Source organism: Belonocnema kinseyi, chromosome 7 (assembly GCF_010883055.1).
Source record: "Belonocnema kinseyi isolate 2016_QV_RU_SX_M_011 chromosome 7, B_treatae_v1, whole genome shotgun sequence".
NCBI classification, from domain to species: Eukaryota; Metazoa; Arthropoda; class Insecta; order Hymenoptera; family Cynipidae; genus Belonocnema; species Belonocnema kinseyi.
Window position 1 is genome coordinate 52,788,608 of NC_046663.1, and position 17,332 is coordinate 52,805,939.

Sequence of the window (17,332 nt, forward strand, 5' to 3'; positions counted from 1 at the left end):
TACAAGCTATCTAAGGATGGTACTATAGAAGGCCACCTCAAGGTAGGCCTAGTGGCGCCATCTCTTGGTCAGGCCGGAAACTTATCAATCCACCCTCGTACACCAAAAAATTTATCTGTTCCGCGGGCACATTCTTATCGCACGCACGACTCGCTTCACTCGCAAGTTTGTGCGCATCTATTAGATCTCATGCTTCGCGCTGGACATTTATTCTTAGCGCTTGGAATGCTTGAATGAAGCTTTATAAAAAAAATCTCTTTTATATTCCAGTATTTATATCTATCTTCATATTCTGATTTTTCTACGTAATTAAATGAGTCTAATAAAAGATTAAGTTGCTCAAGGCTCTTTTGGCTTTGAGGTGCACATTCTCACCGTGATACTCCCCGTGATACTCCCCGTGATACTATCCCACAAGTATTCTTTTAGATTTTCTACATATCTTACCTTTTTTAGCATACTATTGGGATTTTCGACTTTTTTATATCAATGTCGATAAATAAATTAAAAAAGAGGAGTTTAGTTAAAAAATTATACATGGAAATGTTGTAGGAATTTTAAAACGGTGAAAGTCTTCCAGGAACTTTTCCCAGAATGTTGTGTTATCAACTTTTGGACAATCTGTATACTTGTTCGATCATAAACGATGATAATGTAATAAGTCATAACAAATTTGTGTCTCTGTTTTGGGTAAACAACTTTTATTTATGAATTAATTTGTAATTTTTGTGATTAAAACCAAAATTACGCGTGTCAACAAAAAGTGATTCAGAAAAATGTATATATGTATTTGAGGTTCACAATTTTTGTTAAATAATCTTTTTTCGTAATTTGTGTCGTTTTTCAAAAAAATTTAATTTTTGTATTTATATCTTATTTTTCACGAATAAAACTAAACTACTCGTCCTATCAAGAAGTGATTATTAACAAACTTGTAGATATTTTCTTTTACTTTTTTTTATATCGTGCATTGTTCGGCTTCAAATTTTGATTTCCGATTGATTTTTTGATTATTATATATGCTCTAACTCTGATAATTTTCTTTTTATCGAAAAAAGTCATCAAGTCAAATTGTTTAGATTTCTGAGTACTACGAATATCCGTACATAAAATTTTTATACCTAAAAAAATGATCTGAACAATGTTGAAAATGTGTAAACTTTTTGAATTTTTATCCAAAATGGCTGGTTAATGAAATCATCCTTTCCTTTAGAACCTAAAAAAGTCTGCCTAAGCTCGATTTAATCCGTTCATGTTTGAGGACAGGCGGATGAACATACAGGCACAGACGCCATCGCCAAAACTTGATTATTGGATTTCAGGGGGTCTCAAAACAAGATTTAACAGAGTTAATATGGTAACCAATTCCCACATGGTGGGTAAATCTTAACACATAAAGTTAATTTTTGTTGCATGTAGATATAAGCAAAACTATATACCGTATTTACATTTTACTTCTATCTACTTCCTTTTCTATTCACATTTTTTAAAATCTTTTCTCTTCTTCTCCATCGTACCTAACACACACTTCACGATGCTCATCCCGCTCCTCACCACTTCCTCACATTCCTCCAACCAGTGTCCCTCTCTTGCACTCTTGCATCCTCGTCTAATTAATGGAGCTGATTCTCAGTTTGTTATTACAACTTTAGAGATAACAAGGAAAGTACTTCATGTGTACCTAACCGATTTTCTTCAATTTGTAATATTGTATAATAATATAATAATTGCACATTTAAAACGGGCATTTCAGGCTTATCAATATGTTGGAAGAGACCTGATTTCTGATAATGAGATATTTCAAATTATAAAGACCAGGGGTTAGCCAACCGTCTTCATGTCTACAAATTTTTGAAGACTTTTTATATTAATTAAAAGCAGATATACTTTAATTTTCGTTTGCTTTTATTTCCACGTAAAGCCCAAACAATCCACCCTGACATCTCTAACATTAGAACATTTTGCAGTACATGAAAAAATAGAAGACACATTTTTTTACATGCTAATTCATCAATTTGAAGAATGAAAATACACCCCTAAAGTGAACTCACAAAAAGAGTTTTTCTTTAATTAAAAAAGACAAACGAAACGGCCTTTTTTAAAGAAAATAAACGTCAGCTTATTTCCTACAAAAGGATGCACATTGGGACACAGTTTCATGCCAAGGGTTACAACCCTTTTTTTTACAAGGGTCAATATGATTTTTCAAATATTTATCCATACAGAGACTTTTAAGTAACTGAATTTCACTTTATATTGTACTTTTGTTCAGAAAATAAAAAATGTTTTTAAAAAATGCATTCCAAGGGGTGCTATATTCCCACCACTAAGAGAAAAAGTCTTGAAACAAAAGCATCGTCCGCTTGTCTGCTTTTTTTTCATCGACATGAATATATGTTTTTCACAAACAGAATTATTTAGCTGAAAGACTAGGTGAAGTTATGGTCGCAGAAGGAAAATTTTTTCTGCGAAAATATTCCTGTTGAGACAAAGAAAATCCTTTCAGCTTTAAATTTGAGAGGAAATTCTTTTTACGTTAAAAATATTTCTTTGTCACAAGAGGAAATTTCTCTGAGTGACAGTTAATTCATTGCATTTGGAAATTAATTACATAATACCTTTTAAGTTTTAATTTTGGAACGCTCATTCTGAAATATGTTCGGAATTCAAAATTGAAAAATGAAATAACATAAGAACCCTTATTTCCAGGAGGGTCGACTACCCTCAAGAAATTTATCGTTAGTAGATTGTGAATAAAAGTGGCTCTTTTCACGTTTAATTGTAGACTGATATTTCATCAATGTAATATGTTCATTTTTTACCACGAAAGCTTCTATGTGAACAAGATGTTTAAGAATCATAGTCACATTCATGCTGACGTATGTTAAAAAATGTCGCTTCCTTTCTGAGATTTTAAAGAGAAACTTTTTTTGGGGGTCAACTTTATGGGTGCTTTTCACCCCTCGAATCAACGGATTAGCAAGTACAAAAATACATGTCTGCTATTTTATTATGCACTACGATATATAAAAAAATGAGGAAAATCGGTGAGGTACACCTCGAGTACTTTCCTAGTAAGTATCTATCGATTTTCTAACAATTTCAACTTGAGCTGTTTTAATCCAGTGCTTCTTTTTTCTGCCCATTTGAAATACGTGTCGAATGTGCAACGTCTCGAAAAATTGTCTTACATTATACTTCTTTTTCCCGCCTTTTCTCCTTGACACTTCGATGCTCAACGAAAGCAGGAAAATAAATGGTTTTCTTTGGAAATAAATTATAGATACCTGTTCGGAACGAAGTACTGAATTCGATGCATGAATTTTATAGATAGAGGTAACCATCTGCAGATGTTCATGGCGACAAAAATATCTTGTGGGAAAGTAGAAGGGGCAGATTGGTTCGAAACAATTATAGCAACACCATATTTTAATGCGACTACATTACTCTGGCTTCCAGCGACCTCAGTCCAATATCTTATATGCTCATACATAAATCAGAATATTAAGTCCAACGCTCCATTTACCTTTGGGATTAGCAAACGTTCTTTTCTACTCTAGAAGTTTAGTTTTTACTCGTTTGAAATAAGACGTCGGAATAAAAAAAAAAACGGTGGATCCGAAAAAGGGTTGGTTGAATGTTTACTAACATCAGTGTTGAAACTCGTTTCGAATTTTTTACGTAAGTTTGTACTTTTCATTTAAAAATTTCGCCCTACAATTGGGAAATAATGTGATATTTCACGAGCGAAAATTGTGTTTAAATCTTTATTCGTAACAGTAACCAAGCTTTCCACGATTATTCTGCAATCTTATAGAATCTCGGAAGTAATAAAACGGTGGAAAAGTACGTCAGAATCTGTTCTTTAGATTTTATTTCATGCTCGTTTTCCAGTTTTAATTTTAACAATCAAAAATCAGTTAACATCACCAATGTTTGAGGGTTGAATTAATTACATCATTTGTTATTGCGATTTCTGAGTTCAAAAAGCAAAAATTCTGCAATCAAGAGAAAAATAGCTTTATAGACTTTACAACTGGCATTATATTAAAAGGGAGTTTCCTTAATTTATTTGTAAGTCAATTTCAAAAGTCCAGAAGATTTCGCGAAACTCATGTGCGCATGGCGAATTAGTTTGAAGTGTTCGGTGGATTGGTTCGCAGACAGCGAGTCAAGAAATCACCCTCTTGAATTATTCAGCTACCCAAGTCAGACTGTAATCCCACTGAGGTTTTTTATTTAAAGAAAAGTTTGGGAACCATGAAAGAATTTGTATATGGAAATTCGCAATTCATGATAAAGCTCTTTTAAAGCAGCTTTAAAGTATACATCAATATCGTAATTATCAATAATAAGAGAAAGCTATAAGTCGTTGTGGTTATATTGACTCTCAAATTTTACAAATCTATATTATATAAAATAAAAATTATTTTAAGATCTGCAAAGAAACTTTGAGTTGCATATACAATTTTACTCTAATTTATAACATTTCATCTAACGTACATTTCTTGCAAATAATTATACAAAAAATTATTTATTCCGACGCATCGTTCAAATTCGAGCATTAGGCTTTAAATATATTCCACATTTACTTTCCACAAGCGAGAATTTAATCTCACTTCTAGTTTCATTTTTCTTATCGAAAATCTCGAACATTCATCAAAAGTTGGCATCGTTTTCGACGATGGCACTGTCCCCAGATTCTGGACTTTTCCAAGCTAAGCCAGTAGACTTTCTGGAGCCAGAGGGACTATGTTAAAGAGGGATATATGCCAAAAACATTATTCGTCGTTGATTTCCTTGTTCTTCTCGTGTCTTCTTCGAAATTCGAATCTCGCCAGCATGTCGGTTCTTGCAAAAGGAAATCGCGATTTACGATTGACGTTTCCGGCCAACGTACGAGTAATCGTGCGAGTGCAATGCCCGAAGAACTTTTTCCGGTTCATCGGCCAATCAACATGCAAGGTTAAAACTATAATTTTCAGAGTCTTGTCTTATTCTATTGAGAGATCTATTCTTTTCCATATAGTAACATGTTACATTTTTTGTAACACATGCACGGAATGTTTGCTTTTCGAGGCATATATAGCGTATGGGAAGTGCTCAATTCCGAAACCGTGGTGAAAAATAGTTCTAAAAATACTTCATCTAACAGATGCGCTTGCGCTCTTTGAAAACGATTAATTTTTTCAGCTGCTGCGCATACGAACATTGAGCAAGATTACTTTTTCTCCATATTGCACTTGCGCATTTCGATTCTAAATTACTTTCCCGGACTGCCGTAATTAAAAGCTCACTTCATTATTACTTGACGTCTAATAGACTGATTGTGAATATTGAATAGTGATGCGTTTTTCAAAAATTCAGAAATTTGTTTTTATTGTTTCTCAAATCTGAAATTTCCTGCATTTATTACAGTTGTAACTCTTTTGAAGCTTACAGTGCTTGCGATCGGCTTATCTTCGGGTAGTTTCATGCTCATCTTCGACTCGTTTACGACTTGCCGACAATTACCCTTAGATTAGCCTCTGCCTCGTGCAACAAACTTCACACTCGTGGGAACTGCCTACTTTCGCACTTGTACTATTTTAATTTTACCTATGAAGAGTTTAGATTAAAATTAGGGATTTGTGAAGGTGAGCATTACAAGCTAAATAAGCCAACATTGGAAACTTTTATAAAAAAAAAGAAGAAGTGAAGTTATACCTGATTTCATTCAAAATTAAATTCATTAAATGTAGGACTACTTAAATCAATTTAACACAAAACCCGTTAAATTTTGAATGTAATCAAGTTTTTAAAAACTTTAAATAACCAACTGCATGAAATAACATTTTTATTGAAATTTAACTATATTATTTAGTTTAAAATGTCTTATCATTTTCAAAAATTAATGAGAAGAAGTGATTTCTTGAGGGTTTTTGTGTAAGACGACTTGAATACTCTACTTCTTAACATTTTGCACAGCACATGAGGAAAAACGATATTGAACTATGACTTTAAAAAAATGAGTGATAAATGCACAAGCGAATTTTATTAAGCAATTAATACCTTTGCAAATTTTTTTTTTAATATAAAAAATATACAAATTTTGCCTTTAGTCATGTATAATTTGTTTTGTAACAGCAATGTCGACTTTTGATCACAATTTTACACTGATCCCTCACGATGATGCTTTAACAGCAGATAGTTATTGTTTATTTAAAAAACCATTTTGAAATTAACTTTATAAACGTACTTTTAGGCCCTTTCTGGATAAAAACAGTTTTTAAAAAGAAATCATGTTAATATATTTCAGAAAGCATCTTATTTTTTGTAATGCTTTACTGGACGAAAATATTTGTTAATGCTCGAAATGTTATTTCAGCTTAAGAATTAAGGCAATAAAACATGATAAATCCACTATAGTTCAGTTTTCAATATTTAAGGACATATTGCGACTCGAAATCCATTTATCGACATGACGTTCCAAGTAGGTTATTATAATTGGTCAGACTGTTAGAGAAATGGAATGCAACACATTTTTTGAATTTATTACTGCTTTAAAGTTCGTAAAGAAGTGAAAATGGATTTATTCGCTTTTGTCTTTCAAGTTTCTTTATTCACTCTCCGAAGAATACAGTGAGTGGAATTTAAGAATCGAAAATTTGTCAAAAACAAACAATAGGTTTTTCTCACATGCTATCTCGGTCTCTATTTATAAAGAATACCTCAAGTAGGGCTCGAGCGATGCGCCATTTAATAATCTTGCTAACAAGTTTAAAAAATCTTCTTAACTTAATTTGTTGAAGAGTTAGTTGCTATTTCAAACAAGCCTGATGTTAATCCGATTTTTGTAAAGGGTCGGGGGGGGGGGGGGGGGGGGGGGGGGGGGGGGTGATCTGTTACATAGGAGGACGAGGACGTAATATTTTTGAAAAATCACAATGTTTAAAAAATTATAGCATGTAACGTGAAGTTTAGTAATTTAACAATAAAAGATTGTAATAATGTTATAAATACTTTATAACGATATTATTATATTATTTAATTAGTTCATAATTAATTATTTTCAACATCTGTTTTCCATCATTCAGTAGAAAAATATATATTAGAAGGAAGATTTTTCAAAATTTTTGAAAGTACCACAACCCGCAAATTAGTTCAAGATTTTTTAAGTTTATAGGAAGAAGCTAAGATAATTGAAAACATTAAAAAAAATGTTAAGAGATTTCTAAGGGTTTTCATGATTTTAAGCAATTAAAAAAAATTGCATAAGGTTTTTAAGAATGTTACAGAATTCAAGTAGGAATATTTGAAAAAGTTTTACGGGATCTTAAAGAAATTTTACCAGATTTCATCAGATTTCCGAGGATTATGTAGATGTAGATATAGATTCCAAGGGATTTCAAGAAATTTTCAGAAATATCATCAAGTTTCACGTAACTTCATGGAATTTCAACAAATTTTATAGTATTTTAAGGAATTCAATTATTTTAGGGTATCTTAAAGGATTCCAAAGGAGTTTCAAGGGATTAAGAAAATATCAAGCAATTTCATGTAATATCATCAGATCGCATGTAACTGCGTAGGAGTTTGAGGGATTTTATTATATTGTGATTTCAAATAATTTCTTCACAAGAAATGAGTTATTTTAAAGACTTTATGACATTCGAAGAGTTTCTTCATATTTCAATGTATTTTCAAAGATTATTACGAATCTTAAAGATTTTAAGGAAATTCAATAGATTTCAAGAAATTTAAAAGGATTTTTAGAATTTTGATATATTTTTAAAAATTCTAAGGGATTTTCAAGAACTTTAGAAAATTGCAAGGGATTTCAAAAAAATTGAAAGGATGAGAAATATTTGAGGATATTTTAATATATTCCAGGGAAGTTCCAAGAAGTTTAACAAATGCCAAGGAATTTGAAAGAATGTAGTCAGATTTCATGTAACTTCACGGGATTTGAATGCATTTTATAATATTCCAATGAAATTTAAAAGAATTTAGTCACACAAATTAAGAAATTTTGAAGAATTTCAAAGATTTGAATAAATTTTCCAATATTTCAAGGTACTTCCAAATATTTTACCAAATTTTAGGACATTAAAAAAAATCTATTAAAATAAAGTTCTTTCACAATTTTTAAAATTACTTTTACCCACATAATCATTAAAAAAATTTTTAATTTATCATTCTTTGCACTGTTTACTATAAATACACCCTTAGATTTAGTGATCTACTTTTATAGATTTGAAGAAAGATCAAACAGGAATTAAAGAAGCCTGAAACCTTTATTGGTTGCAAAAAAATCATTGCAAAAAAAATAAACTCCAGTAATTTTATAAAATATTTGAGTGGATTGTGTAATTTCGTTTCATATTACATATTATTGACGTTTAGTATGATCGCAATCATTTTTTAAAACGTTGAGGTTATTTTAGGTCACGTTCAGCTTGTTAAAATATCTAGAAAAAATGCATAAATAATAATAAATAATTAGAAATATGTGCTAGTAATGAATGAAAATGGTAAAAAATTAAATTTTCTATGAATATTGTTTTAATATATGGCACAAGGTAAAGTTTTAATTTTCGAGGAGTCTTCATAATAATGTTATTATTATTTTTTTGAATAACTTCTAATGATTTGGAAATTGGGGTGTTTTGAATAGTCAGTAACTAAATTGTATTTAATATTACATTGATGAAAATATTTGGAATGAACAATAGTAACAAGGGGTACAATATATAGTATATACAATATATTCGAAGAGAAATTTTCAAAAGTACTTATGAATTTAAAAAATTGTTTACATACTAGTAGGTTTTACATATTTACATTGTGAATCTGTAATTATAAATTAAAATTTTGCTTTAAATGCATTTTTTCACGAAGTGTCTAGGCTCAAAAGAAATATTTATTGTCTTTACTTTCTTATATTACTTGTTTAAAAGATCACTGTGAAATAATAAAGTTTCTAATAATATAATATAATATTATTATAATTATATAATATATAATTTTAGGAGTTCTCTCATCAGGGCCCCATTCGACACAGATAGATTTGTCATACCTATACGCAGCATGGAATTCTTTACTAAAACCTGACAGGGCACCTATTAGTTTTTCCTAGATTAGATATTCCAATAGGGGTCCAACCAGTTTTTTCTAGGCTGAATATTTTGATAGGGGCGCCATCAGAACCCAAATTCAAATAGGAATTAAATAGTATTAAATTTGTGGGTGGAGTTTTGAATAGCGTAAACCGACGATTTCGTTCATACTATGTGTATTTTGTATTTTGACGCTCTGATTACGAAAATGATAGTGAAAATTTGCGACTAGTCGTTTTTCATGGCGAAACCATGAAAAAATCACAAAAATCATGGTTTTGGTTTGGTACCTTCTTACGCTCTTCACCTCGGGAAGGTTGGAGAATTTTGAAGAGCATTTTTTTTCTATTTTTTATGTTTTGTATTTTTTTTTGTTTTTTTTTTAATTTGATTTTTTTATTTAAAAAACGAAAGATAATAAATTTCCAGGGTAATAATGTTTAATGTCTGTCATCAACTGGTTAAATGGATCATCATCTAATTTACGAATGCGTCTACGCCACAAAAATTCGCACAGATGGTCTGCAATGTTGCTCGCGTGGACTCCCCTTCGTGATAGAAATTGTCGCATCCACCGCCAAGACGACTTGATATTTTGAGGATGCGCTCCGGGGTTGTGGTCTACAAAATTTTCGGGATGATTAACTGTATTGTGGACGAATCTATGTTGTTCTAACTTAATATATCTTGCGGGCAGCGGAAAGGCACCCCCGTGATGGGTCATAGAAATAATGTAAGGTCACACCCCTGCCTCTTTTCCAAAGTCCCGTGGGGGCGGGAAGGCACCCGATGACAGGTCACAGAAGCAATGTAAAGTCACACCCCTGCCTCTTTTCCAAAGTCCCGTGGGGGTGGAAGGCACCCGTTGACAGGTCACAGAAACAATGTAAAGTCACACCCCTGCCCCTTTTCCAACGTTCCGTTGGAGGCGGGAAGGCACCCCCGTGATAGGTCACAGAAATAATATAAAATCACACCTCTGCCCCTTTTCCAACGTCTCGTGGGGGGTGGGAAGACACCATCGTGATAGGTCACAGAAATAATGTAAGGGCACACCCCTGCCCCTTTTCCAAAGTCCCGTGGGGGACGGGAAGGCACCCGACGTCAGGTCACAGAAACAATGTAAAGTCACACCCCTGTCCCTATTCGAACGTCATGTGGGGGCGGGAAGGCACCTCTGCGACAGGTCACAGAAATAATGGAAGGTCACACTCTGTCCCTTTTCTTGACTTGACACGCTGATTACACAAATGATAGTGAAAACATTTTCGTACCATTTAAGTCATACTGCTACATATTGTCTTGTATTTCTGTGATTTTTCGTATTTATCGTTGTTTTTCTCGAAAACTATTAGTGGCAGAGTACAAATGTGTTTTACAATAAAATATATATTTTTAAAACATCTACAACAGATATTTAAAGTTTTTTTGTAAATTTTTATTCTTTACTAAGATAAACATAAAAAAACCATGATTTTTATGGGTTTTTTTTATGGTTTTCACCATGAAAATCGACTAGTCGCGAATTTTCATTATCATTTTCGTAATCAGCGCATCAAAATACATAAGTATACGGAGCCTCAAAAGAATCAGCGGTTTACACTATTCGGAACTCCTTCCAAATTTGTTTAAACAATTAAATGTATTTAGCGAAAAACCATCTCGCAGAGGGATTTGATAATTTAAAGTTGCACCTTTTCCATATAAAACAAAAGCTCATCGGTCAAACAAAAAAAGATTTTATTGGTTTATCATACTTGTTTAAATATTTATACAATTACAAATTGTAGTAACTTTAGTTAAATCAAGCTTAAACACTGTTTTTACACAAATTGCAACCAAAATTTAAAATAATTAATTAATCGAAACTTGGTACTCCTAACGGAAGTATTATTACTCTATGTTTACAAAGTTTGCTTAAATACTCACCCATGGGTAATTGTACTCTCAACTTTAATTTGTCCGATGAAATCAGATATGCTCGCGCTTTCTGAATAATAAAGACTTAACATAATCAAGTTGTTACGAATGTTAATTTTTATATGCACGTCGATTTGATTTTTTTTTATAGTTCAACTTGAACTCACGTCTCTTCTAATGAGAAGGCTAAGTACCTTGGCCACAAGCCGCACGGGAAATAAAAATAATAGAGGCGTTGTTATACCCAGGGCAAAAGAGTGGGTAAGTCAGCACCCGACTGTACACTGTACAGTGTACACTGCACACTGTACAATGTACATGAAGGGAGTTGGAAAGCATTAAATATTCAGTGAAGATTTATTTATACGCTGACCTATTTATAGGGATATGCGGCTACTCTATTAAAGAAGGAAAAAAGAGAATGTAAAAATAGCGAGGGGGTGACACAAAAAAACCGGATAGATATAAAGAAAGAAATAGCTGAATTCCTACTTGGGAAAGAGACTTGATTAAAAACTGAAAGAACCAGTGATGGAAAAACCACACACGCTGTTTATCAAAGAAAATTGTGTGGAAGTTTCAACACACTGATGCTCAAAATGACAAGTAGGTGAAATCGGATTCAATAATGTAATATCTAAATATTTGTGCACAAAGAAAAAAGAGTTTGCTAATCTTACACAATATACAGGGTGCGTTTTTCTGCAATGATTGAAGAAAATCTGGTGGAATTTGCGGAACTGGTTGTATTATTTGCCAAAACTTATATATGATTAACGAAAAAAACTATAATGTGCTTATGTATATCCGTACACTTTTAAGATGCGTCAACATTTTTTAACTTCTACGAGGGTGGATCGATAGGTTTGGTAAAATTCATAGAAAATAACAATTTTTCACGAAAAAAAAATGTATTTCTTAACATAATCTCCATTAAGCTCAATATATTTGGTCTAGCGATCTTCCAGTTTTTTATTTGAAAAAAAAAACTTTTATCAATCTCTGCAAAATACTCGTTTACAGCTCAAATAATATTTCCATTCGTGTAGTATTTTTCAGAGATGGATCAAAGTTTTTTTCGAGGGAATGAAAAGCCTGGAAGATCGCTAGACCAAATTTTTTGAGCCTAATGAAGATTATGTTCAGAAATACATTTTTTTCTTAAAAAATTGTTATTTTCTATGACTTTTATTAAACTTATGGATCCACCCTCGTACATAAAAATATATATTGTCACTATTTTAAATAAGAACCGCTCTAACATTGATAATGTTTTATCTCCATCTGTCTTCAAATGAAAATCTTAGAATAAATCAGAAAATACAAGGAGACCTTAATAGTTTCTATAAATTTTGTATCTTTTCTTCAAAATAAACCAGATTTCAGATTAAATTGGACAGGACTGATTCAGTTCGAATTAAATTAATTTTAAACGTCTGGAAAATCAACCAAGTATCCCACATTACAAGCATATTTAGTTTCTCTAAATTAAAAAAATCTCGTCAATTTTACTTGCGTTATAAAACATGTTTCATTTGTTTTTTTATTAACTGAAGCCATTAAAAAAAAGCGCCTAACCACTAAAATCTTGTTGTGGCTTTTAACTAGCTTTTCAAAAATGTAAAATAAATTTAAAATATTTGCTATAGTACTTATCTCCTATGACACAAATGAAATCTTTTTTTAAAGGATTATGACGTTTAAAATTATGCTCCACTTTTAAAACAAAACAACCGAATTCTTGTCAACAATATCAAATATAGTATGTTATAAACCTTTCCAACCAAATAACAAATATTTTTACTTGAAATGTTTAGTACAACGATAAACGCTCTATGACGAGATCACGTTGGCAAATTTTTAATAACAACGTTATTGAAAAAATAAAAACATGAATTAATACGTTTAAATAATATATGAAATAACAATGATATCAATTTAATTAAAGTAATTTAATATACATATTGTGTATTCCACAAATATAAGAGTAGCCTTCCGCACAATACCCTGCAATTTGGACTCGCATTCTTCTTTTCTTCTATTTCGAATAATGGTTTTAAACGAATTGATTAAAAAATTCTCTGAGATTTTAAAATGAATGTAAATGTTAGCCTTTGGAGATCCAACCAAGGTATTATAGTATGTCCAAACATTTTTTAATGACAAATTCTTGCATTTAAAAGAATAAAAAAGGTTATATTTCAGTGATTGGACTCACTTCTCATATGTACCGTATTCTACTGTAAAATATTATATTCTTTAATTAGAATAACCTACCAATTACATTAATTCAAACAACAAAAATGAATCCACAAATTTAATTCTTATTCATAATATTGTGGTATCAACTTTATACTGAATGTAAATCGCCATTCATTGTGCGATTCAATTAAATCATCGGAAAAATTTTGAACTTAATTTAACATCTTTGACTTATAAAAAACTTATTTGATTAAATACTCACTTTATTGCATGGAATACTACATTTAATTCATAATATATAGTAACTTAAAAATATATTTAAAAAGTGCTGTCTTAACTTGTTGTTTCATATAATTATGCAAATATATTTGCATAATTATATAAAACAATAAGTTAAGACAGCACTTTTTAAATATATTTTTAACTTACTATATATTATGAATTCAGTATAGTATGTATATATTCATACTATAGTATGAATTAAAAGCTTAAATAAAAAAAGCAAACTTTATTTCTGGATAAGTTTAATCTCCTGTCTCAGTGGCATCACCACAAAATTTCAAAAACAAATTTCAAAATACTTTGCCTAACTAGCATCTTCTTCAGACAAACTCCGAACTAAAATCTTTTTCCCTCAGGAGAAATTGACCTTCATTTTTCGTAGCCTTTGTTACTGAATAATTGCCCTGTATAACTATTTGACTAATACTCGCGATTGAAAAACTATATAATAAAATTAAAATAATATAACTTTTGATCTCTATTTTGAACTCTTTTACGAATGTAGTTTACAGAAATTTTTTGTTTATTTTTATTTTTGTACTACTTTAAAAATCGTTTCTAAACAAATTTCATTTGAAAAAAATAATGTCTAAAATTTAAAAATATAATAATTAATTACTTCTATAAAGTTCAACGAGAACAACATTCTATCCTTTTCGATTTTTAGATTTTTATATAAAATCTTTTGAAAAATTTCACTTCACTAACCCATTTTTAATATTACATAAATGTAAAATCGTTGGTTTAAAAAGCTGTTATATTTTTTTAAATATTAGAAGGCGAAACATTCTTTTAACAAATTAATGTTCAGTATTAAAAATTATAAAAAATATAAAGTTAAAAATTAGTTTTATGCAGATTGACATGGAAGCAAACATAAAGTTTCATTAGTAAAAAAATTCGTTTTATCTTGAAAAAGATCAGAGAGAGAGAGAAAGAGTGCGTGTCATTTTTTATAAGCGGGTAGCCTTAAAGTAAAAAAATACATAAGATATTCAACCTCAAAAAAAACGTACACAGAAAAAACAAAAGACAAAGAGCGTTTCTGGTAAAAATTTCTGTGGGCAATCTCGGCATGCAAAAAAGTGAAGATTAGTAAGGCTGAAATGAAAATTTAGTGATAATTTGTTTACCATTCCCGATCTTCATTTTTTGACATGCCGAGATTACCCCCAGAATTTTAACCTGATCTCCTTTTTATACTTTGCTTTTTATAAGGCGTCAGAAATTACATTTCCAGAAGTTTTGCTTTTTGTTTAACTTTGTTATAACTCGTGGAATAATTTCTTACAAAAATATAATAAAATATGTAAGAAAATAATTTTTGGGCTCTGAAAAAGTAATATTTTGACTAGGCAAAATTTTTTTAGTGTGTCTCTTTAATATAAAAATATTGGAATATTCTTTATTTTTTTATTACTTTTGCAATCGACAACCATTAAAAATATCGGTGCGCATTACAGAACAAAATTAAATGAAGCATATAATTCACGAAATTCGAAATGTGACAATTTTATCATACATAGGCGTGAAAAGATCTTGAAAATTAAATAAATTTTCTTTCAAAAGTATGAATGAGATTTTATTGAATATCACATGATTTAGTATTTCATATACTGATGTGATAATTAAAAATGAAATTGAAGTTTCAGAAACATCATTTTAACACTTTATATTTTTTTCTAAACATACAAAAACTTAAACTTACGCTACATACTGTTTCGATCAAAGTCAACTTGGCTATTTGCCTGCTTTAAAAAATGAAATATGAGTCTCAAGTGTCAAGATGGATAGATGAAAATAGAGTGAGTCTTAATCATGTGTATTGCAAAATTGAAATCGGAAGGATTAAACAATAACTTTTAAAGCCTTAATCCGAATTAAAATGTATTTTTATATTAATTTGAATCTAATAGATTCACCTATAATAAGTATCCCAATGCATAAATAAATAAATATATTGGTCAGCTGTCTCTCCGATTTTTTCTGAATGATTTGATCTTAACAATATTTTTTAGACTCATATTAAATTAGATAACAAAGAAGCAAAAAGCATAATAATGCCAAAGTATATCTTATTTACGACGCAAGGTTTGAAACTAGGATTTATTAGAATTATCAACCACACCTATTGGAAACATAAATTCAAATCAGATATGCCAAAATAATTACATCAGGGATTATCTTCTACAAGCAGATTTCGGTGAACTAAACAGCAGCTCTAACAATTGCCTCTACCTCTTTTTTAAATACACAAAAAGTCTGCTTTCTACCAGTAACATCAACCCCATTTATTTCCTTATTTAACACACGAAAAAAAGATTTATTTACCAAAATTCTAGACATTTTGCTTCTCTTAAAATACTCGGTGATAGATACTCGAAAGTAGTAAAATATCTCAGAGGCACTAAAGTGTACCACAGGTGAGGTGCAATAAACCGTAGCATTTTAAAGGGAGCTAGTGTATAATATATTTTAATTTAAGATAAAAAATAGCCTATTTTATGTCTATCGATTTGGCCATCTCGATGAAACTAAAATAAAGTCAATTAAAAATATCGACTAATTAAGATCAAGCGTTTGTTATAATGGATACATTATGCAACTGGGAAATTTCTTTACATTATTCTTAATAGCCTATTTAAAAAAACCTATATAAAGAAGGAACAATGAGATTTTCTTTTACCTTTTTGAAAAAAATTATCATATCTCACGGGCAGATAAACATAAAGCCTCCCGACATCCTTTCCATCTTATACCCATACTTCAAGCTCTAGATAAAAGATTTCCCATGATTTTTGAAAGCAAATGTCCTATTCACTTCTCAAGAATGAGTCACACAAACGTAAACGAGAATTTGATATAAGTACATTTTTTAAAAGTCCTATTTACTTAATTGCAAAGAAAATTAAATTTAAACAAATTTCTCCTTATATTTCTCTGATTTTGCTCCCTTTTATATACTTTACATCAAATTAACATTTTATGACCATTTGAATAATGCTGCTAAAACAGAATTAAAATAGTACTTAACAAAAAAACATAGTTTTTTTTTACTTTTATTGGCGATGCATTAAAATTTGTAAAGAATAGTACAAAATTTAAGTACTATACTGGATTAAGATTGGCAAGAGTTATTATTCTATTACAAGCAAAAAGTTGGCCTACCTCTCAGGTCCCCGTAAAAAATTATGTTTCATATACAGCCCACAAAATAGTTTTTAAACATCCCCTATTCATAAAGAAACAAGTATCTCATTAAATATAAATAAAATAAAATAAATATAAACATATTTGAAGCAATTTTGTATAGAAATAGATAAGATAAGCACCTGGAAAATTAATGTTTATAGCCGAAAAATGCTGGACTGCTGTTGGTAGAAGGGCAATAAGTTGTAACGATTTTTGAACACACTTTTCTGTCATAAATATTATTAAATGTCCCGCACGAAAGAACGTCGCTCACAAAAGTATGTCCTCGCGCAACGGTGGCTGCGGCAGCACTGACTCTTTCTACTGTGCCGGTCAGACAGCCGCACGCGTCCCTCGGTTGCTACATGAGCTTTATTTTTTACCAACGTCCCTAGCCTTTCCACACATATGTCAATTCTCACGACTTCCCTAACGGTTTTGAGAGATTACATTTGAGTCAAACCACATCTTTCAGACTTTCTTTTATCTAAGTCTAGTTCAACGTACTTCTCTACCAGTTTTTTAGTCTTTTATTTTCAAAAAAGTTCTACGATAGCAATTTATTAAGAAAATGTCGGAAACTCTTGAATAAGGAAGATCAATAATCTTGAACTCAAAAAAATTCTTTTTCATAACAC

At 30.6% G+C, this 17,332-nt stretch overlaps 1 protein-coding gene across 5 annotated transcripts in view; it reads right to left on the reverse strand.

Annotated features, from left to right (window-relative positions):
* The window catches only part of LOC117177533, a 255,878-nt gene extending 238,883 nt beyond the window's left edge, over window positions 1-16,995 (reverse strand). For all 5 annotated transcript variants that reach the window (XM_033368308.1, XM_033368311.1, XM_033368309.1 and 2 more), the window contains exon 1: window positions 16,835-16,995. The gene's annotated coding sequence lies outside the window, so the exon portion shown is untranslated. The remainder of the gene's footprint in view (window positions 1-16,834) is intronic.
* Window positions 16,996-17,332: the final 337 nt, after the last annotated feature.